This window comes from Peromyscus eremicus, chromosome 2 (assembly GCF_949786415.1).
Source record: "Peromyscus eremicus chromosome 2, PerEre_H2_v1, whole genome shotgun sequence".
Taxonomy (NCBI): Eukaryota; Metazoa; Chordata; class Mammalia; order Rodentia; family Cricetidae; genus Peromyscus; species Peromyscus eremicus.
In genome coordinates this window covers 94286614-94311326 of record NC_081417.1, presented here as the reverse complement: position 1 = coordinate 94311326, position 24713 = coordinate 94286614, and the positions used below count along the sequence as shown (strand labels likewise).

Sequence of the window (24713 nt, the reverse complement as noted above, 5' to 3'; positions counted from 1 at the left end):
AGAGAATTTCTGGCATTGAAGATACAATAGAGAAAATAGATTCATCAGTCTAAGAAAACACTACAGCCAAAAAGTCATAACACAAAATGACTGGGAAATTTGGGTCATGAAAGGACCAAACCTAAGAATAATAGGGACAGAAGAAGGAGAAGAAAACCAACTCAAAGGTACAGAAAATATATTCAACAAACCATAGAAGAAAACTTTCCCAACTTAAAGAAGGAAATACCTATGAAGGTACAAGAAGCTTACAGAACACCAAATAGACTGGATCTAAAAAGAAAGACCACTCACCACATAATAATCAAACCACTAAACATACAGAATAAAGAAAAAATATTAAGAGCTGCAAAGGAAAAAGGTCAAGTAACATATAAAGGCAGAACCATAAGAATAACACCTGACTTCTCAATAGAGACTCTGAAAGTCAGAAGGTCCTGGACAGATGTTATGCAGACACTAAGAGACCATGAATGCCAACCCAGACTATTATATCCAGCAAAACTCTCAATCACCATGGATGGAGTAAACAAAACAGTCCACGATAAAACTAGATTTAAACAATACCTATCTACAAATCCAGCCCTACAGAAAGCACTGGAAGGAAAATCCAACCTAAGGAGGTTAGATACACCCATGAAAATACAGGGAATAGATATTCCCACACCAACAAATACCAAAGAAGCGAAACACACAACACTACCAACAAAAAATAACAAGAATTAACAATCTCAGGTCATTAATATCCATTAATATCAATAGTCTCAATTTGCCTATAAAAAGACACAGGCTGACAGAATGGATACCAAAACAGGATCCATCCTTATGCTGTACACAAGAAACACAACTCAACTTTAAAGAGAGATACTACCTCAGAGTAAAAGGCTGGGAAAAGACTTTCTAATCAAATGGACTTAAGCAAGCTGTAACTATCCTAATATCTAATAAAATAGACTTTAAACTAAAATCAATCAAAGGAGATCGGTAAGGACATTACATACTTATCACAGGTAAAATCCACAAAGATGAAGTCTCAATTCTGAACATTTATGCCCCAAATACAAGGACACCAACATTTGTAAAAAAAAAATAAATAAAAATAAAAATTACTAAAGCTTAAGTCACACATCAAACCCAACATACTAGTAGTGGGAGATTTCAACACCCCACTCTCACCACTGGATAGATCTGCCAGACTGAAACGTAACAGAGAAATAAGGGACCTAACAGAAGTTATGACTCAAATGGACTTAATAGATATCTACAGAGCATTCTACCCTAACACAATAGGTCAAGGAAGAAATAAAGAAAGAAATTAAAAATTTCCTAGAATTCAATGAAAATGAAAGCACAACAGATTCAAACTTATGGGACACTGTAAAAGCAGCGCTAAGAGGAAAATTCATAGCACTAAATATCCACATAAAGAAGTTGGAGAAATCTCACACTACTGACTTAACAGCACACCTGAAAGCTCTAGAAAAAAAGGAAGCAAACTCACCCAGGAGGAATCAATGCCAAGAAATAATCAAATTGAGGGCTGAAATCAATGAAATAGAAACAAAGAGAACAATACAAAGAATCAATAAAATAAAGAGTTGGTTCTTTGAAAAAACCAACAAGATAGACATGCCCTTATCCAAATTAACTAAAAGGGAGAGAGAAAGCATCCAAATCAACAAAATCAGAAATGAAAAGGAGATATAACAACAGATAGTAAGGGAATCCAGAGAATCATCAGGTCATACTTCAAAAACCTGTACTCCACAAAATTGGAAAATCTAAAAGAAATGGACAATTTTCTGGATAGGCACCACATACCTAAATTAAATCAAGACCAGATAAACTATTCAAATCGTCCAATAACCCCTAAGGAAATAGAAACAGTCATTAAAAGTCTCCCAACCAAAAAAGTCCAGGACCAAATGGTTTCAGCACAGAATTCTACCAAAATTTCAAAGAAGACCTAATTCCAATACTATTCAAACTGTTCCACACAAGAGAAACACAAGGAACTTTACCAAACTCTTTTTATGAGGTTACAGTTACCTCGATACCCAAACCACACAAAGATGCAACAAAGAAAGAGAATTACAGACCAATCTCCCTCATGAAAATTGATGCAAAACTACTCAATAAAACTGACTCCAAGAACACATCAAAAAAATTATCCACCATGATCAAGTAGACTTCATCCTAGAGATGCAAGGATGGTTCAACATACAAAAATCTGTCAATGTAATACACCATATAAACAAGTTGAAAGAAAAAACCACATGATCATTTCATTAGATACTGAAAAGGCCTTTGACAAAAATCCCATAGTTCTTCATAATAAAGGTCTTGGAGAGATCAGGAATACAGGAACATACCAAAACATAATAAAGGCAATTTACAGTAAGCCAACATCAAATTCAATGGAGAGAAACTAAAAATGATTCTACTAAAATCGGGAACAAGACAAGGCTGTTGGCTCTTCCCATATTTGTTCAATATAGTACTTGAAGTTCTAGCTAGAGCAATAAGACAACAAATGGAGATTAAGTGGATATAAATCAGAAAGGAAGAAAGCAAACTTTCACTATTTACAGATGATATGGTAGTATAGATAAGTGACCCCCAAAATTCTACCAGGGATCGCCTACAGCTGAAAAACACTTTCACTAATGTGGCAGGATACAAGGTTAACTCAAAAAAATCAGTAGCCCTCCTATACCCAAATGATAAACAGGCTGAGAAAGAAATCAGAGAAACGTCACACTTTACAATAGCCACAAATAATATAAAATACATTGGGGTAACTCTAACTAAGCAAGTGAAAGACCTTTATGACAAGAACTTTAAGTCTCTGAAGAAAGAAATTGAAGAATATATCAGAAAATGGAAAGATCTCACATGCTCATGGATAGTAGGATTAATATAGTAAAAATGGCAATCTTACCAAAAGCAATCCACAGATTCAATGCAATTCCCACCAAAATCCCAACACAATTCTCCACAGACCTGGAAAGAACAATACTCAACTTCATGTAGAGAAACAAAAAACCCAGCGTAGCTGAAAGAATCTTGTACAACAAAGCAACCTCTGGAGGCATCACGATCCCTGACTTCAAGCTCTACTATAGAGCTACAGTAATAAAAACAGCTTGGTACTGGCATAAAAACTGACATGTGGACCAATGGATCAAACTGAAGACCCTGACATTAATCCACACACTCACAAACACTTAATTTTTGACAAAGAAGCCAAAACTGTGCAATGGAAAAAAAGAAAGCATCTTCAACAAATGGTGCTGACATAGCTGGATGTAAACATGCAGAAGATTGCAAATAGATCCATATCTGTCACCATGTACATAGCTTAAGTTCAAGTGGATCAAAGACCTTAACATCAATCCAGTTACTCTGAACCCGAAAGAAGAGAAAGTAGGAAGTAGTCTGGAACGCTTTGGCACTGGGGATCACTTCCTAAATATAACACCAGTAGCACAGACACAGAGCAAAAATTAATAAATGGGACCTCTTGAAACTGAGAAGCTTTTGTAGGGCAAAGGACACGGTCAATAAGAAAAAACAGCAGCCTACGAAATGGGAAAAGATCTTCACCAACCCCACATCTGACAGAGGGCTGATCTCCAGAATATATAAAGAACTCAAGAAACTAGACATCGAAATACCTAACAGTCCAATTAAGAAACAGGCTATAGAGCTAAACAGACAATTCTCAACAGAAGAATCTCAAATGGCCAAAAGACATTTAAGGAATTTCTCAACATCCTTAGTCATCAAGGAAATCCAAATCAAAATGTCTCTGAGATACCATCTTACACCTGTCAGAATGGCTAAGATCAAAAAACACTGAAGACAGCTTATGTTGGAAAGAATGCGGAGAAAGGACACTCCTACACTATTAGTGGGAATGCAAACTGGTACAGCCACTTTGGAAATCAGTATGGCAGTTTCTCAGAAAATTGGGAATCAATCTTCCTCAAGATCCAGATATACCACTCTTGCCGGGCGGTGGTGGCGCACGCCTTTAATTCCAGCACTCGGGAGGCAGAGCCAGGTGGATCTCTGAGTTTGAGGCCAGCCTGGGCTACCAAGTGAGTTCCAGGAAAGGCGCAAAGCTACACAGAGAAACCCTGTCTCCAAAAAAAAAAAAAAAAAAAAAAAAAAAAAAAAAAAAAGATCCAGATATACCACTCTTGGGCATATATCCAAGGAATGCTCAATCATACCACAAGGACACCTGCTCAACTGTGTTCATAGCAGCACTATTTGAAATAGCCAGAAGCTGGAAATAACCTAGATGCCCCTCAACTGAAGAATGGATTAAGAAAATGTAGTACATACACACAATGGAGTACTACTCAGCAGAGAAAAACAATGACATAATGAGGTTTGCAGGCAAATGGATGGAACTAGAAAATATCCTGAGTGAGGTAACTCAGACTCAAAAGGGCAAACATGCTATGTACTCACTCATAAGTGGATACTAGATATAAAGCAAAGGATATCCAGACTGCAACCCACAGCTCCAGGGAGGCTAGCTAGTAAGGACGACTCTAGGAAGGACTCATGGATTACCCAGTGATGGAAAAATGGATGAGATCTACATGAGTAAACCAGGGGTGGGGTGGGGGATAATAGAGGGCAAGGGACAGGGGTTGAGAGCTTAGGGAAGCAGGAGGTTTGAGCTGGAATGGGAACAGAGCAGGAGAGCAAAGAAAGAGATACTATGATAAATGAAGAGACCATGGAAATAGGGAGAAACAGAGTACTAGGGATGTTCCCAGGAATCCACAAGGATGACTCCACCAAAGACTACTGGCAACAATTGAGAGGGTGCCTGATCTGGCATACTCTGGTGGTCAGATGGCTGAATACCCTAAATGTCATCAGAGAACCCTCATCCAGTGACTGATATAAGCAGATGCAGAGATCCATGGCTGGGTCCCCGGCAGAGCTCCAGGAGTTCAATTGATGAGAGAGAAGTGGGATTCTATGAGCAAGGGATATTGAGACCATGACTGGAAAAATTACAGAGACAACTAGCCAAACTATTGTAAATGCATGAACTGTGGACCAATAGCTGAGAAGCCTCCATGGTACTGCATTAGGCCTTCTAGATAAGTGAGACAGTTGTTTAGCTTGAAATGTATAGGAGTTCCCCCAGGCAGTGGGAATGGGTCCTCTTCCTAGTACATGAGCCGGCTTTTTGGAACCTAGTGCCTATGGTGAGACACTTTGCACAGCCTTGGTGTAGGAAGGAGGGGCTTGGACTTGCCTCAACTGAATGTACCAGGCTCTGCTGGCTCCCCATGGGAGAACTTGCCTTGGAGGAGGGGGGAATGGGGGGTGGGTTGGGGGAGAAGGCTGGGAGGTGAGAGGAGGGAGGACAGGGGAATCTGTGGTTGGTATGTAAAATGAATACAAAAATCTCTTAATAAGAAAATATTTATAAAAAAATAAATATGTATACAGTATAACAAAATTAACTTTAAATTTGTATTAATAAACTAAAATCTATACCAATGTAAAACATTTTAAACAAGTTGTTCTTTAAAAGTAGATTCAACAATCCATCCTTTTATCCTATCATATCTATATTCAATATTTCCATATCATATCCCCCTTTTCTTCTTTTAGAAAGATATTGATTATGACCAATAACAATTTGTAACCAACAACCTAAACAAAGACAAACATCTATAATCTATTTTTGGGGAATGTAAGAGCAGTTTTCTAGGCTACTTCCTGCTGATAAAGGGTGCTGTATTGTTTTGGGGATCCTGAGAAAATTAAGAATTATAGTTAAGTCCTGACTGGAATAGTTGTGAGGCTGCATTGTCTGAGCCAGTTGTCTGGAAACTGTTCTGGATGTTGGATCATCTGGGCCATGGTGTCACTGGAGACCTTTCAAGGGGTCTTGGTTGGTCAAACCATATGAGCATGGAAGCAATTAATAGGTCCTCATCTTATGTTGAAACAAAAGCAGAACCTCTTTTCCAAAGCAACATATCCTTATACATAGATTTTGAAATCAAGATATCTTTAAAAAATACATATTGATTTAACTTAGCAACTTTTACAATCAAATGTCTCTCTGCAGTTAAAAATCCCAAAGACAATATAATCCAGACTCTCTGTGTAATATCTATGGCTTATTTTTATATTGCCTTTACTGTCTCTTTAAAGACTTTATTATTTAAAACTATTTCTTTATGTAACTGTCTATATTTTCTTTCTTTTTGTCTTTCATTTTCTTCTCTCTTCCAAGCCTACGTACATTTTAATATACACTGTAAACCGTTTAAAGTCTTATTCTATATGAATCTGTCTTACTGTGAATCTATTGCTTTAACTTGTAGAATGAGTAGGACTGAAATGGCATCTTTAGCTGCTGACTCTGCCCACCTCAGTTTTCCAACATGGTAGTGGTACGTTTACCACCAGCTTTGGCTCTGGAAGCCATGTGTACCACCAACTCTCCAAAGTAGTGGGTCTATGCCACTATTAAAGCTGCATGTAACCCAGAAATTTTTTTTTTTTGTCGGTACTAGCAAAGGTTAAATCCACCAGGCAACGTAATGTGCAGCTTGGAGATACCTCTATGTACTATGGCAGGAATCCACCATGCTGCAAGTCAAACCCACATGCCACAAACCTGCCATAGAGTACCTCAAGCACACAAGCTGCAGCTGCCCTGAGAGAGACAACTAGGAAGATGTTTGTAGCTCCATTTTAGAATCTTTTTTTTTTAAAGCTTTCTCAGGATTTAGGTGGAAACTCTTGCTCCACATTGGGCAGCCATTTGTAGCTGAAAGTTTTCCTGTGTCCCAACTGGTCCACAGCAGCTCAGACCCAAGTAAACACACAGAGGCTTATATTAATTAAAACTGCTCTGCCATTAGCTCAAGCCTACCACTGACTAGATCTTACATTTAAACTCAGCTCATATCTGTTAATCTATATGTCACCACATTTTCTGTGGCTTTACCTGTGTGTCATTATATGCTGCTCCCTGGATGGCAGGCTGGTGTCTCCTGAATCAGCCTTCATCTTCCCAAAATTCTCCTTGTCTGCTTATCCCAACTATACTTCCTGCCTGGCTATTGGCCAATCAGCATTTTAGTAAACCAGTGTACAAAGCATTATCCCACAGCACAGTTCTAAATATAGCTTTTTGTATGTTGCAGCTTCATAAACATACAATGTAAAATGGGTGCAAAAAGAAAGGAAAAGGTAAATTCACAGAGAAATAGAAAAATTATGCTATTAAAACAAAGAAGAGAGCATAAAAGAAAGAAGAGAATATAAAGGGTTTTATAATGACCAATTTAATAAAGTGTAGCCAAGGATATTAAACAATACTTTATCCAAAACAACAGAATACACATCATTTATAATACATATGAGACACACACTCAAATTATAAGATGGGACATAAACACATGTTAATTTATAAAACTGTTTAGAGACTTTTAATCATGAGAAAATGCTATCAACTGGAAAAAAACAGGTAATTTTTAACTTTGTAATGGTTTAATAATAAAACAACATAATTCTAAATAGCTATCTATTTAAAGGAAAACAATCGCAAAGAAACCATGTTATTCATTTTTATGTTGCTTTGATATGAACTATGTCACAGGCAACTTAGAGAAGATATTGTATTTGGATTTACAGTTCCAGAGAGACAAGAGCCCACCATGGCAGAGAAGCAGGTGTTACAACAGGAACAAGATGCTAAGGACTCACATCTAAAGCATATCAGGAAGTAGTGGTGGTGAACAGGAAGTAAGAAAAGTCTTTTTTTTTTTTCAAATCTAAATAAAAGCCTGCTCTCAGTGATGTGTTTCCTCCAGCAGGCCCCACAACCTAAATGTTTCCAAAGAGTGCAGCCAATAGGGACCAAGTGTTCAAATGCTACATTGTGGGTTACACTTAGGATTCAAGTGACCAAAGAGAGTAGAGGATATTTTATACTGAAGAATCTTCATATGGTGTCTCAGAATGTGTTGAATGGACATAAAGCACTGCTTAGAGGGGAAAATATAGTGTTAAATATACTACTTAGAAATGAATAAAACATAAAAATTGAGAAAAGAGAAATAAAGAAAGAAATTAATATATATGCAAGGTGATATAAAAAGCTAAAAAAATGACTCTTATAAATGATGTAACTATTACAAGAGTATCCATAAAAATAAGATATTGTAAGTTAGGAATAGCAAGGAAGAATGTTGATAAGATTACCACAGATATTACAGACAAGACAGAGTCAAGAGAAGGATATTAAGCCATTGAAGGTGTCAATTTCCAAAAGGAAATATTTATTTATTTGTTTGTCTGTTTTCATTTTTTGTTTTGTTTTTGTGACAGGGTTCCTCTGTATAGCTCTGGCTGTTGTGGAACTTGCTCTGTAGACCAAGATAGCCTTGAACTCAGATCTGCCTTCCTCTGCCTCCCAAGTGCTGAGATTAAAGGCATGCACCACCACCACCCTGCAAGTTTGTATTTTGTTTTGTTTTGTTGTTTTTCTAATTCAAATGACTAACACTGAAAATTAAAACTCAAATAGTTCTATTTATTAAATAAATTCAGTCAATGATATGATTTTAAACAGTTCAACCATTGAAATCTCTCTATTTAAACAGGAAAGGGGGAGAGTAGTGACATTTAATGATGCACAAATGTATTTGAGGAGATTGAACATGCAATTAGGTGTCAAAGCTACTATCACAATAAAGTAAAAATGCCTCCAATCCATCAAAGAATAACTATGGTAAAAAGCTCTATCACAGATCCTATTTATTGAATGAAAGGAGTCCTTTTCAGCTTGAAAATATAATAGATGGAGATGAATGAATGTGCAGCAATCCATCTGAGTTCCCCAAAGAACCAAGGGTCTGCCAGTGGCTTACAGAAATAAAATTTAAAAGGCAGAAATAAAATTGTCAGTTTTTTTTAAAAAAGATATCATTATTCATAGAAAGAAATCAAAAAGATTTGCAAGAAAATCTTAGAGTTTGTAGCTGACATTGGTAAGGTAGCAACACACTAGCATCCCGTATACCAGCAAGCAAAGTAAGAAAAGCAGTTCACTTCCAACAATTCAAAAGCTTGGAGCTCAGTGGAATCTGTGCAAGGTTCCTACAGTGCACGGCAGTTAGTATTTTTGATAGATACACTTTAAGATTTGAATTAGTTGATATTTGTTCATCGCTTAAAATAGGTAATATGTTATAGGTATCAGTTCTACCTAATCGATACATATCTGTGTGTTTGCACACACTACTGGTGTGTAGGTATGCAAATTTCAGTGAATGCATAGAAATTGATGAGCTGACTCTAAATTTTTTATGAAAAACAGAGGAGCAAGAACAACAATGTCAATCTTAGAGAACAGCTTCGAGTACTTGCACTACCAGATACAGAGATTTATTTTAATACTATGATAATTATTCAGTGTTTTGGTTGTACAAAGAGAAAAAATAAATCAAAAGAACAGAAGAGAATCCATAAATAAGCTTACATATAGATTTATTTGGTGATTATATCTGTCACATATTCTGCTTAACAAATTATCTCCAGACTTAGAGGCAAAACAGCAAGCATTTATCATCTCATATTGTCTCTGTTAGCAACTCTAGCAGCCTCGCTGGGTAGCTCTGGCTCATGGTCTATCATGTTCTGCAGTCCAGCTGTTAGCTGTGGGGTACTGTAGCAGCTTCCAAGCTCACTCAGGTGGCTTTTGGTGAGAGGCTTCCTGTTCAATCTAGCATGGGCCTCTCCATAGGCTTCCAGAGCAGCTGGTTACTTCAGCAAATACTGGTAGGAAAAAGAAAAGACTAAAAAGAGAACACTCATAATAGAAGCATGGTCTTTCATAGCTTAATACCAGAGATGACATACTGTCCTTTCCTGTGAATGTTATCAGTGTCCCAGAAACACTCAATACAGTGTGCAAGCGACTACACAGTGGGAATATCTGAAGGTGACAATCTGGGGGCTATTTTTAGGGCTGACTACCTCAGAGGTGACAGTGGTGGTTTAGTTAAGTACGGAAGAATACTCTTTTTAAAAAATAATATCTGAGCAATTTGGCATTCTTTTGGAAATAAAGAAATCTTGGTCATATGTCACATAACACACCAAAAAAATTGTCATCATTAGTGCAAAAGGCAACCCAAGAAAGTTTCAGGGGGCCTTAGAGAAGTTCTGACACAGTAAGGGTGTTGCTTCCACTATGAGGGTGGTATTGGGTTCCGGGGTCTTTTGAAAACAAAATGCATACAATTATCACTTAATGAACAATAAGTGGCTTTTTCAGTCAAGGGAATCAGGAAGAATGCAAAGTGAGATGGCACATGGTGGAAAACCAGCTATAGTTCAAAGAAGGCACAGAAAGAAGCAGAAGAGGTTAAGAAAAAGGCAAGTGGTTTGTCACAATGCTGTCCATGTGAATGAAGAATGTTCTCTGAAAGCCCAACTGTCATGAACTGACCCCAAGGACAGCGCTATTGATGAGTAGAAGAAACTTTGAGGGGTTGGACCTAGTGGAAAGTTCCTGGATTACTGGCAATGTGCCATCCAACAGGTCACAGGATCTCAGCCCTTTAGTTTCTCTTTTGCTCCTGTCCTCATAGTGCAAGTACCACCCTCACTGAGTAAGCACCACCGTCTCTGTGAGTACCACCCTTGCTGTGGGAGCATCATCTTCCCGGTGAGTACCATCCTCACTGAGTAAGTACCACCTTTTCTGTGAGTACCACCCTCACTGTGGGAGTACCACCTTCACTGTGAGTACCACCCTTGCTGTGGGAGCAGTCACCTTCACAGTGAGTACCGCCCTCACTGTGGGAGCACCACCTTCACTGTGACTACCGCCCTCACTGTGGGAACACCAACTTCACTGTGAGTACCACCCTCACTGTGGGAGCATCACCTTCACAGTGAGTATCACTCTCACTGTGGGAGCACCACATTCACAGTGAGTACCACCCTCACTGTGGGAGCACCACCTTCACTGTGAGTACCACCCTCACTATGGGAGCACCACCTTCACAGGGAGTACCACCCTCACTATGGGAGCACCATCTTCACAGGGAGTACCACCCTCACTGTGGAAGCATCAACTTCACTGTGAGTACCACCCTCACTGTGGGAGCACCAACTTCACTGTGAGCACCACCCTCACTGAGTAAGCACCACCTTCACTGAGGGTACCACCCTCACTATAGGAGCACAATCTTCACTGTGAGTACCACCCTCACTGTGGGAGCACCACCCTAACTGTAGGAGTACCACCTTCCCTGTGGAAACACAACCCCCACTGTGGGAGTACCACCGTCACTATAGGGGGAATCATCCTCACTGTGGGAGGAGCACCTTTATAAGCAATTGATTATTTTTCATTGAGTACAGTACTTGGTATATATCGACTTGATCATCCACAGTTGCTTAACATCACACATTTCAAACTTCAATTATTTTTATTAAACTTGCCATGATCTGCATTACTGCTGATTCTCATCTACTTTAAAAGTGTGGTAAACTTTGCAATGTGTCCTGAATTCATTCTGGGTTATAGATATCAAGGATATCATGGACTTGAAAGAGACAACCAGAACAAATCAAGATTTACCAGACAGTTTAAGATTTTTGGAAATTTACATACATAATTTCCTTTTTATAGTTATTCTTTATTAGTCACTTCTGTTTAGAAGTATGTAGATCTTCAGAGGCCTCATTAAAACAGAAATCTCTGCTTCAATTATTTATGGATACAACACATCTCTTTTTATCATTTATTTAAGTAAAGAACTCAATAATTTAAAAAGGGTACTTTAAAACAAACAAAAGGAAGAAAAATAGGGCAGTAAAGATTCTAACTGCATGAAAACAAAATTTAAAAATGTAAAGAATATCATGACATATATAATGATAGTAGTATCAAGTCATTCTCTGCAATCCTAGAAGATTCACAACTAAAAAATTAGTGAGAACATTTTCAACACATATCACAAATTAAAAAGCTAAAGCTTCATATTTAAAGAGCTTTATTTCTTGAATTAAAAAGTTTGATTAATTATCAATGCTTAATGGCAAACTACTTTTCCCTCTTGTTAGTTTTTTTTCAATTTCAAGTCTACCCATGGAAGTCCCTTTTTAGTCTTAGCAGGTATTGGTCTACTATTTTAAGAGGGCCAAGCATTTAGACAGAGAACATTTGAAATCTGATGGTGCAGGCATAGTCAGAGCTGCTAAGACCCGTGATAGGACATCCTTGCTTTGTCACAAGCCCTCTTCTAAACTCAGTTGACTATGGAAACTTTCCTGCTAGTACAAACCTCTTTTCTACCAGTCTAGCAGAACCAGAATTCAAACTGTTTAGCTGAGAAGCCTAAATTTTTCATGGTAAAATGATAGCTTATGACTGTTAATCTTTTCTAGACCTGTTTGAAAACTCAGCCATGACCTCAAGCCTACACTCCTCTGTAGATCATATTGCTAGTGGAAATACTCCAGCTTGGAGAACTCAGACTTGAGCTCAGTCTCTCATTCCCAAGAACAAACAATACCAACATTACTGCCTTTATGTTAACTATTCCTCAAGATATTTGGTGGGAATTATCAGCAACATTAACATTTTCATGCAGTAGAGGGGAAAAAAATAACCCAACTTTGAAATTCAATACTCACCATAATGGTCCAGGAGTCAGTCTACTGACAGAAATATTTCACAAGTCACAGGCTATTTGGATTATTCAATGAAAATCTTAGTGTACATACATGTTGCTGTATATGTACTTGCATGCACATATATACATGAAAAGATACTATGAAAATTTTAACAAACATCAGCAGATATTGGCATGCTTATATTAGGATATCTGAAGTTTATTTCTTAAAGATTGTGTATTTCCTAAACTTTGTGCCAAGAACCTATGTCCTATGTAAATAAGACAATAAAAAATGAAAGGTATACTAGCTGTTAAAGTTCTAACCCCATTCCATTCATCTGTGAATACCATCAGGAAAACACTTCTAAATTTTTCTTTGTTTAATTTCATTTAAATTAATTTCAAAGCTTGAAGTGATAGTGCATACCTCGAATCTCAGCACTGGGGAGGCAGAGACAGAAGGTTCTCTGTGAGTCCAAAGCATGACTGGTCTACATAGCAAGTTTCACATCCACCAATGCTAAATAGTGAAACCTTGTACCTTATCTAATGTGCAGTTGGCAAACACTTTCTCATTCTGTAGGCTGCTTCTTTGCTCCCATGATGCCCAGTTATCATGCAATCCAATGTGAGAGTTCCTGGGGTTATTTCCTGCACTGTTAGACTCCTGTGCAGAAAGTTCTTGCCAGTTCCTACACATTAAAATATTGTGAAAGTATTTCATTCCATTATAAAAGGAGTAAAAGTGGTCCATTTCATTACAAAATATGTTAGGGCCAAAAAGATCTCGTCTGTAGCCTGAGATTATCCTTGCAATGTCCATTTCCTCAGACCAACACTTTGCTATATGACTTTAAATAGTGTGACCCTTAAAAATTGAATTATAGTAGAAGATAAACTTTGACTTTCAATCTAGCAGTACATATGGAAGCTGGTGCTTGTGAGCCATGATATTATGCTAATTAATGGGGAAAAATCAAGAAAATCACAAGCCCAAATACCTACAAAATATAGTTTTTTTGGGGACAGGGATTCTCTGTGTAGTTTTGGTGCCTGTCTTGGATCTCGCTCTATAGACCAGGCTGGCCTCAAACTCACAGAGATCCACCTGGCTCTGCTTCCCAAGTGCTGGGATTAAAGGAGTGCACCACCGCCTCCCGGCAGCTTAATTTTCAATAAGCAAATGGGTATATATGGTTTCTACTGTAGATGTTTCCAGTAAACTTTCAGCATAACAAAATGTTACTTCACATGACAGATTAACTATGAAAATATTATTACTTATTTCCTAGCAGCAGTTTATTATCTTTAAATAACTAGTGTATAGTACAATAAGAAGAACTCAGGTTTTCTGGTCTACTATCTATTGCCTTTTCTCTATGTAATATCAAGTTTTTCAGAAATATTTATTTCAACATATGGACTACACAATAAACTGAAATAACAGTTCAAATTAATAAGAGACTAAAATTACATCTTTTATGTATAAAAATTCAATACAAGGATCCTACAACCAGAAAATTTTGTAGCAAGTGAGTTGTAACTTAGAAAACTGAGCATCACTAGTACAATGGCATTTCGGGTGTTCTTTACCTGCCATTTGCTGGAGAGACTTCCTTGCCCAAAAAAGAAGATTTGAACCTGGGAATCTACTGACATCATGAGCTCTCTGTCCACTCAAGCTCATGAATCCTACTTTGCCTATGTCTGTTTTACTTTATCAAAAACAAGCTTCTCTTGTCAGTAGGGTATTCCAACAGTTCTAGTTTGAAATTTTTGAAATTACCATCAAGAGCAGAAATTACCAAATATTTACTTCAATTCATTGGCTCTCAGTGTATTCTAAGTACATCTCTAAACCAATCTTCACAGAGAACATAAGACACCAATCAACTTAGAATAAATTATATACTTGGGAGATAGAGGTAGAAGTAATTTCATCAAAACACATAGAAAACAGGTGAAAAAATATATATCCATATGAGATGCTGAATAATTTTGTCAGAAGAAATGGTTACTGATATACCATGTTGATGAACCATCCATTTTTAATTTCTTTTATTTTTGAAATTATAATATAATTACACCATTTCCACCTTCCGTTTCATACTCATAAGTAAGTATAGTCTAACCCATATCAAGGAAACTTCTCTTTGCAACAGAAAGAGACCATTACAGAAAACTACGACCAATCAAAATGCAGAGTTATGGAGCCCAGTACAGTACCAATATATTCATCTACAATAAAACTCCCACACCTAATGCTCAAGAATCACTGTGGAAAAGGGGGTGGAAGGTTAAGAGACAGAGGAATGGGGAGTTGTCTGTGTGATTTTGTCTTCTAGAAATGTCAGAAGGTATACTCATAAAGTCTCACCAAAATGTGAATCTTACAAATGCCTGAAAGTGAGCTGGACAAGGGCAGAAAATAGAGATGTTCAAATAGACAGAGGAAAGCTTACAAAGCCTCAGTCCTACACAAAGAACTATGCAACCACCTATTTGCATCCTTGAAATGAGAGTTTGTTTGCTTAAATTGTCACATAAAAATGACACAATGGAAGCAAGAGCTGTAAATATCCTTGAGTCTGTAAGTATACCAAAACAATTAGTACTTAGATGTGGCATGGTGCAGTTTCCAAATTAAAATATTTTTTTCTTACAGTTCAACCATTTTATTCATCAATTTTCATAAACCTGAGAACAAAATAATCATATGCATTTGAATTGTATTTAATATAAACATTTAAAGATGCAGGAAAATTCCCTTAGGGATCAACAGCAAACCTGACGTGCTCTTTTTAGACAGTATTCCCCCATTTACTCATGTGTTTAAGCTCCTTCTGTAACCAGAGAATTATAGCTAAATGAGAAGCTGTTTCCTGACACAATATGAAATGAATACTTCATATTTTTCAGCTTTTTCCAACTCTTGGAAAAATTCAACCTGACAGTCTTTAAAACACAATACACGACTATGGGAAAATACATTAAATTATGTTGTGGAAGAACTTAGCTACCACAGCTAATATTTGTTTATAATTGAGTTTTGTATTTCTCATGTAAAATGTTGCAGAGAACACAATGCAAAATATGCCGACGTGTTAAGTGGGAGTGAGAGTGTTCACAACATTAATGTGAAAGCTCTGCCTCCTGACGAAGAAACCTCAGGGCTTTTCTGTAAGCAAACACAATAGCTCACAACATCCTCCTCCTTTTTATTTCTCTTCTCTTCTCTTTTCCGTTAGGCACAAGATTCATTGACACTTTTTATAATGCCTCCTTCTGTCAAGGTGTCCCTTTGCCATTCCACACGGTTTTGTCCATCTCTAAATCTTTATTTAAGCTTTTCTCCAGTGGCATCTTTTATCTACTGAGATAACCAACTCCTTTTATCTCTGGGACACTCATATGAAGGACTTAAGAAAAAGCAGAGTGGTGTGGGCAAGCAGGATAGAATAGCCTTGCCCTGCAGAGGATTCTCGTTTTTATTTTATTCTGTTACACGTGTGGGGAAACTTAAAAAGATATTTTAACACGCTGCTGCCTCCTCTGCTCTTCTGCCACTACTAAGTGACTTTATGCATTTCCTAAGGTGAAGAAAAAAAATACACAGCAGAGCCATGCTTTGTTTCACAAATAATCTCCAGTTCAAGAGTCTTAGATCACCACAAAGCAGTTATCTGAATCATTTCAGAAATTGCTCTCGAGTACACATTGAGGCCTTAATAACGCAACTGAATGATGGCTGAAGTGTTTTTCCCTAAGGTCACAGCATTCTCCTTTCAGCATTCAAAGCTTCTTTACCTTGCTTGTAAATGAAACTTAGAATCCTGCCAAGTTTTCCTTCATCAGACACCACAGGTTCTAATTATTACCTGGTCTGTCTGAACGGTATCTGTCATTATGGATCAATGCAATGGAGTTTCACTAGAAACTTAAGCATCTGAGCTGGAGACACCCCTTGAATGGTTTGCTGTCAGTGTGACACTTCCTCAAGTAATCTTTCTTCAATTTACTGTTTTATTTGTATTTGAAAGTAAATATCCTTATCTTCCACAAATCTTGAGTTTAGGACATAGTAAAATCAACCCTGGCTGTCACAACACTCTTAACACTCTTGCCTGGCCTCTCTGTGCATCTGCATGTATGACAGTGGAGAATGAATATCCTCTCCTCTCAGGGTTGATGGGGAGATGTATAATGGGAACTTAAATACTGTAACCGAATGTGCACAGAGCACTGTCTCACTCACAGTAGCCATTTAATAGATGGTGCTGGATGCTGTTATACTCGGGTTATTGAATGAGTTCTAAAGCTCCTTACATCTTAATAAAAACAATGTATATTTCTTCGTTTCTCGGGCTTGAAGCACATGCTGGTGTGGAATATCTTTTTCTTTCTTTCTTTTTTCTTTTCTTTTTTTTTTTTTTGTTTTTTCGAGACAGGGTTTCTCTGTGTAGCTTTGCGCCTTTCCTGGAACTCGCTTTGGAGACCAGGCTGGCCTCGAACTCACAGAGATCCGCCTGGCTCTGCCTCCCGAGTGCTGGGATTAAAGGCGTGCGCCACCACCGCCCGGCTGGAATATCTTTTTCTTTGGCAAACTCTGAGAAATAAAGATAATTTAACAGATGATTTTTAGAGAAAGATATAGGACAATACAATGGACTGGGTAGTCCTTGTATTAGAGTCCCATCATGGTTCTTCCAAAGTGCCATAGTTTTAATGACTAAAATAACACAAATGCTTTATAGTACTGCAGATCAGAAGTGCAGCACAGGCCTTACTTTGCTAACAACAGGTGTTGGTGTAGATGCCTTTCTCCTGAGTCCTATAGGCCTTGTAAAAGAAACTGTTTCCTTATTCATGTACCTTTTTGGCTATTTTTTAGTCTCTCAGATTGTCAGTGAGGTGATAATTGCAGCTTTGAGGAGGAGCCAGGTTTCCTTTGGTCAGAATTCTCATTTCTCCAACTTTGGAAGCAATGACTTTTGGTCATGGATCCATGCTATCAATCTCTTTTGACACTTTCACTAAACTCTATGATGCCTGTTTTAAGGCATCTTTCTACTTTCTACTTTTAAGGACCTATATGGTTAAATTATGTCCAGAAGATATATTCACGGGTCCTAAAAAAAATTGCAGGCTGAACATCTCTGGTGGAGTAATGATGACTCCAACTCTCTTGTCCCTCACTGGGCTTTATTGCTGCATTCATTCTTTTCCAGCTTCATCTTCTGTGCTAATTTTATTTCCTTTGTGCCTCATTTGTGCTTCGGGTATGCTTGGAGAGCTTTATAAACTTTACTAAAGTCAACAACAGGCTCTTTCAGAATTCCTAGAGATGAAGAGAGTTGCTTTACTTTCGATTCTGTCATAATATATTATTTATACTTCTGTTAAAAGTTTTTTTTTTAAGAAAATCTAATATTACACAACTCAAAACACAGCTTCATGTCTTTGAGGTGATTGATAAAAAACATAGGGGAAGAGTGTTTTTCCTCAGTGTTGTCTGTAAACTGAAACACTAGCTAAAATGGGACCAAGACAGAGATTAAAAAAACATAGTTTTATGGTTGAGCAACTTTGGGTATATGCCCAGGAGTGGTATTGCTGGGTCTTGAGGTAGGTGGATTCCCAATTTTCTGAGATACTGCCATAATGATTTCCAGAGTGGCTCTACATGATTGCATTCCCATCAGCATTAAAGGAGTGTTCCTCTTTCTCAACATCTTCTCCAACATAAGCTGTTATCTGTATTTTTTTATCTTAGCCATTCTGACAGGCATAAGATGGTATCTCAGAGTCATTTTTATTTGCATTTCTCTGATGGCTAAGGATGTTGCATTTCCTTAAATGTCTTTTGGCCATTTGAGATTCTTCTGTTGAGAATTCTCTAGCTCTGTAGCCCATTTTTAATTGAATTATTTGATATTTTATTGTCTAGTTTCTTGAGATCTTTAAATATTTTAGAGATCAGGCCTCTATCTGATGTGTGGTTGGTAAATATCTTTTTCCCATTCTGTAGGTTGCCTTTTTGTCTTATTGACAGTATCCTTCACCTTACAGAAGCTTCTCAGTTTCAAGAGGTCCCATTTATTAATTGTTGCTCTCAGTGCCTGTGCTACTGTTGTTAGTTATATTTAGGAAGTGGTCTCCTGTACCAATGTGTTCAAGGCTATTTCCTACTTTCTCTTCTATGAGATTCAGTGTAACTGGATTTATCTTGAGGTCTTTGATCCATTTAGACTTGAGTTTTTTGCATGGAAATAGATAGGGATCTATTTACATTCTTCTTCATGTAGATATCCAGTTATGCCAGGACCATTTGTTGAAGATGCTTTCTTTTTTCCATTGTATAATTTTGACTTATTTTTGTCAAAAATCAGGTATTTGTAGCTGTGTGGATTAATGTCAAGGTCTTCAATTTGATTCCACTGATGGATGTGTCTGGTTTTTTTTTTTTTTCCTGGTGGGCAACCATGTATTTATTGTGTTTGGGAGGCAGAGTAAGTGAGAAACCTCAGCAGAAAGAAGATTGGGCACAGTCCAGAGTTCCTGGTGAAGAGCAGGAGGGTCTCTCTTTTGCCCATCAGAGAACAAGAGATGGGGTTCCATAGATCATTCCCTTTGTTTCTCCACAGGGCTTCTTGAGCTTCTCAAAGTTCTTCAGGATGATGTCATATAACACAGCATAAGCGTTATGGATCTCCATTACCATCAGCTGGATGTCCTGGTACTCTGCCTCGTCCACCTCATGCACCAGCTGCCAATAATCATCCACGTGGGGCTGTTTGGCTGCTTTGGCCACTGCATCACCCCTCTCTGAGAAGTACTTTGAGATTTGAGTGTGGAAGCCCTCCAGCTTGATATGAAGACTGGTCATCAGCTCATACACCTTCTCCTGGACAGCCACTCCAAAATTATTTCCACCCTCTATCTGAGGTATTTGTAGTTGCAACCAGGTAGTGACCAGATTGAGTTGCTCAATGACATCCTTGATCTCAGGCTTTAGGTGCTGTAGAAGGTCCATGATCTTCTCATTGCAGTTCACTGGGCCACAGGGAGGACCTTTGTCTTCATCTTCCCCTTTCTTCTTCTCATCCTTCTCTTCCTTTTCCTGCTGTTTCTTCTGCTCCTCCTTCTCTCTCTCCTTGACTGGATCAGGGACTGGGATGTCCAATGGAGCCTTCTCATTGCTCAGGTTGGCTTCATTGAAAGCTGGCTCCTTTAAGAATACATCCAGCTCTGAGATCTTCTTGGGAAAACAGTTGCCAAGCAGATTTTCTGTCTTGCTACACAGGTCTTCAAGAAACATATCCCTCCTGGCTTGGGCCTCAGGATGTACCCTCAGTGTGACCATGGTCAGATCGGGGATTGGGGGGGGGCCTGAGCACTGCACAAGGAGCCTGGAGTGGGCAGCTGGAAGGGAAAGTGAAAGCAGACCTTGAAACCTCCACGGCCTTCCTTGATTTGGGGAGTGGAGGCCAATGTGTCTGTTTTTATGCAAATACCAAACTGTTTTTATTTTTATAGCTCTATAGTAGAGCTTGAAGTCAGGAATGGTGATACCTCTGGAAGTTCATTTATTGTGTAAGATTGTTTTGGCTATCCTGGGTTTTTTGTTTTTCCGTATGAAGTTGAGTACTATTCCTTCAAGGTCTGTGAAGAATTGCATGGGGATTTTGATGGAGATTGCATTGAATCTGTAGATTGCTTTTGGTAAGATTGCCATTTTTACTATGTTGATCCTACCTATCCAAGAACATGGGAAATCTTTCCATTTTCAGATATCATTATTTGTAATAGCCAGAACCTGAAAACAACCTAGATTCCCTTCAACAGAGGAATGGATAAAGAAAGTGTAGTACATTTATACAATGGAGTATTATGCAGTGGAAAAAAAAAACCAATGTCATCCATGAAATTTAGAGGCAAATGGATGGAACTAGAAAAAATCATTCTGAGTGAGGTAACCCAGACCCAGAAAGACAAACACGGTATGTACTCACTATAAGGAAATGTTAGAAGCAAAACAAAGGATAACCGGGCTAAAATCCACAACCCCAGAAAAGCTAGGTAAATGGGAGAACACTAAGAGGGACACATATGGATCACCCCAGGAAGAGAAAAGGGTTAAGATCTCCTGGCAAACTGAGAGGGGGTAATAGAGTGGAGGGGAGGGGAGGAGAGATGGGGAGGGAGAGCAATTAAAGAGATATCTTGACAGAGTGTACCATTAAGGGGATGGGGAGAAATCTGCAGCTAGGAAAATCCCTAGGAACTTACAAGGTTGTTCCCAGCTAAGACCCATAGCAGTGGTGGAGAGGGTGCTTGAACTAGCCTTCCCCTGCACTTATATTTGTGTCTACCCTAATTGTCATCATAGAACCTACATCCAGTGACTGATGGAAGCAGATGCAGAGACCCACAGCCAAGCACTTGGCCAAGATCCTGGAGTTCAGTTGAAGAGAGGGAGGAAGGATTATAAGAGCAAGGGGGGTCAGAATCACGATGGGAAAAACCACAGAAATAGCTGACCCAAACTAATGGGAGCTCATGGACTGTGGATTGACAGTTGGGGAGCATACATGGGACCTAACCAGGCCCTCTACATGTGGGTCAAAGTTGAGTGGTTTGATGTGTTTGTGGGTTTCCTGGCAATGGGACCAGGACTTACCCCGGGTACAGAAACTGGCATTTTTAACCCCCTTCCCTATAGTGCAATGCCTTACTCAGCCTTGATGCAGTAGGAAGGGGCTAAGTCTAGCCCCAACATGGTATAACAGCCTGTGTTGACTACCCAAGGGAGGTCTTATTCTCTATGAGGAGGAGATGGAGGTGGAATGGGAGTACGAGGGGGGAACAGGAAAAGAGGAGGGAGGGAGGGAGTTGGTATGTAAAAGGAAAAAAATATTTTTAATAAAAATATTATATTAAAAAATCACAATTTCATGCAGGGCTAGTCTGACAATGGGATTTTACCTTTCACAAAGTACTTCAGTGATGCTGGGTCTGACTGAATGCCATTCTGTACCAATATCGAGATTTTTATGTCTCACAGAGGAGTTCTCTTTAGTTGCATTTTATGGAAGAAAGGAGTAGAAGCTTTATAACTTGTGAATTAGTTATCTTGTTACAAGAGATGAGGTAATGAGGAAAACTAAAGATGTTCATCATCAATTATCCACACTTCCTCTATTACACATGAGCATTTTATGATTTGAATGGTAACAAGCCAAAAATGTGACTCATTCTAAGTTTGAAACAAACAAACAAAAAACACATTATAGAGTACATATAGCCTAAGCATTACTTACTATTGTTAGGGAGACTTATTATGGGTCGAATTTACCAATTATGGTGTTGGAAATAACAATATTATTCTAGAAAAATTAAATATTCTACTTTCTTTTAATCTTTTCTAGGCTTACCATTTATTCAGTCCTGTTATTGGAGATGTTCGGATAACAAAATGGTGAGTTGATGGGTGAATTCAGTTTTTATTTTTAGCAATTTTGATTTTCTGTTTGCCCTGAAGGACAGATTATACAAAAACCAAGCAGAATTCACTTCTCTCCTTTTGTCCTGATCTCATCAGGAGACTGTTAATGGAGATTACAATTTCCTGAGACTGGAGGTAGATATTATCAATTACCAGCTGTTCTTAGCTACATAATTTGAGTAGCTTACAGTGTGTATAAATCTCAAATGATTGAAGGTTAGTATTAATTATATGAAACATGTTAAGCTACTGTAGATCCCTGATGTTAATAGTGACTTGCAGTATTGCCTGAATTAGTCCAATATGAGCACCTCATTACATAAGCTTTTCATGTCTTACAGGAGAGTTAATCTCAATATCATAAAATGATTTTGTGACCTAGAAACAAAAATATACAACCGTGAATGAACATTATAAATATCTTCATGTAATTGGTAAATGAATAGAGAATCTAAAATATTCATTTATTATTCTGATTAAAATTTATAAATTTTCTGGGGTGAAACCAGATTAACAAATAAAGAAAGCTATTGCTTATGAAATGTTATTGTTTAAAAGATGTTGCTGAATTCAACTATGGCTTTCAAGTTTAATTAGATAAAAGTGAACTTTTCAGACTTCTGAAGTGCCAGGCCACAGGCATATTTAACAAGATTTTGTGTCAGCTCAGCAGCTGGGTTTGGAGAAGACAGTCAAAGAAGGGTCTGGGCTAGGGTCCCCACTCTAACAGCCTGAGCAACTAGAGCACACAGTGGCATCCAGTGCACTTCTTACAGATAACCTCATCAGCTTGTCACAGTTAGCTTTTCTATAAGAGTAAGAACTGATGCTCTAAAAAGGATGGGAAGCAACTTGCCTGGAGACTTTAGGAACCTCAAGAGATCCAACTCCTGAGATGTCTTATTTTCACCAAACATGAGACCTTCTCCCAAAGAAAGAAAAACTATGATTTAAATGTAGGTTCTTTAAGCCCAAAGCACAATACTATATAACTTAACATATTGACATGTTCAAAATGCTTCTGTTTAATACTTACTGGGTGTGATACATTGTGTAAAATGTATGGGGAACAGGGATGGGGGAGACTATCATTAAATCACAAACCAGTCTTTGAATAGTAGCAAATGGTGTCTGATATGGAGCTCTTAATATTGTGCTATTCTGTCAGGATGGTGAGACAATGGAGGCAGAAAAATATTGCAGTGGACAGAGGACTCCTTCCAATTCACAGAGAGAAAAGAAGTGTAAGATGCTAGCATTGAATTCTAGGCAAATACATTTTGAATTAAATGAACACTGGAGATGCATGTTTAACTTATCTAAATGACTGGTTAAATCTACTACAAATGCTAAATCTGTCTTTAAAATATAATTGAATTTTTAATGTATTTTTTAAAAATTTAAATAGAATTATATCACTTCCTCATCCCTTCCTTCCCTCTAGCCACTTTCAATACCCTCTGCAGAACTCTTCCCATGTGCCCACACACTCTCTAGTTGATAGCCTCTATTTTGTATTATTATTGTTACAGATATAAATGTGCATATATATGTGTGTATGTGTTTATGCAAATATATATGTTTATATTTCCATTAGCACAAACTGCTAAGTCCTTTTGTGTTGGTAGTGTGTATATGGTTTCTAGGCTGACCATTCTGCTTTGGGCAAACAATAAGGTGGCTTATCCCTGAAAGGAGCTAATTCTCCTCCTAGCAGTCATTTGTTGCCTGTAGTTCTTTGTCTGGTGGTGGGACCCTACAAAAATTTTTCTTTCCCATGAGAACATGTCAGTTGACATCACCATTGTCCTGGTCTTATTTATAAAGTCATTTCTAGTAGACACTGTTCCACAGCACAATTCTCTCTATTCTGGCTTTCACTATTTTTCTGACTCCTCTTTTTATGTTCCATGAACCATATGGTAGCTGTGGAGTGGATGTATCCACTGGAGATAGGCTCCCCACAATCTGTTTTCTCTGCATTGTGTCTAGTTGTAATTTTCAGTGGTTGTATTATTACTTATAAGGAGAGGCTACTTTGATGAGGAGTGGTAGCTTCACTATCAGTGGGAATTGGGATAAGATTTAGAATGTAATAAGGAATTATGGTGGCCTGGAGAAGCGGTGGTAATGGTGTATGAACAAGGAGGAATACTCATTCAGTTTTGATGGGAAAGCAAGTAAGTGTAGCCACTCTGCAAATCAGCATGGAAAATTTGAAAAAATCTAAAAAAAAAATCTACAGTATTACCCTGCTATATCACTCCTTGCCATATACCTAAAGGTATTGACATCCTACTCCACAAATAATTGCTCAGCCATGTTCATAAAAACAAAACAAACAAAAAAAAAAAACCACTGTGCCAGGCCCTACAAAATTTTGACACTCAGGGATTCTCAGTCAGTCATATCACCACCCACAAAATTCCACAAACAGTTCAAGTAGTCAGTCTGGAATTACAAAATGTAAAAACAATCATAAATCTCTTTCCCTGTTTATTTCCTTATTTTTTTAAATT

At 37.9% G+C, this 24713-nt stretch overlaps 1 pseudogene; it reads right to left on the bottom strand.

Moving 5' to 3' along the window:
- Nucleotides 1-19358: 19358 nt before the first annotated feature.
- Nucleotides 19359-20052, bottom strand: LOC131904977 (proteasome activator complex subunit 1-like; annotated as a pseudogene).
- Between the last annotated feature and the right edge of the window lie 4661 nt (nucleotides 20053-24713).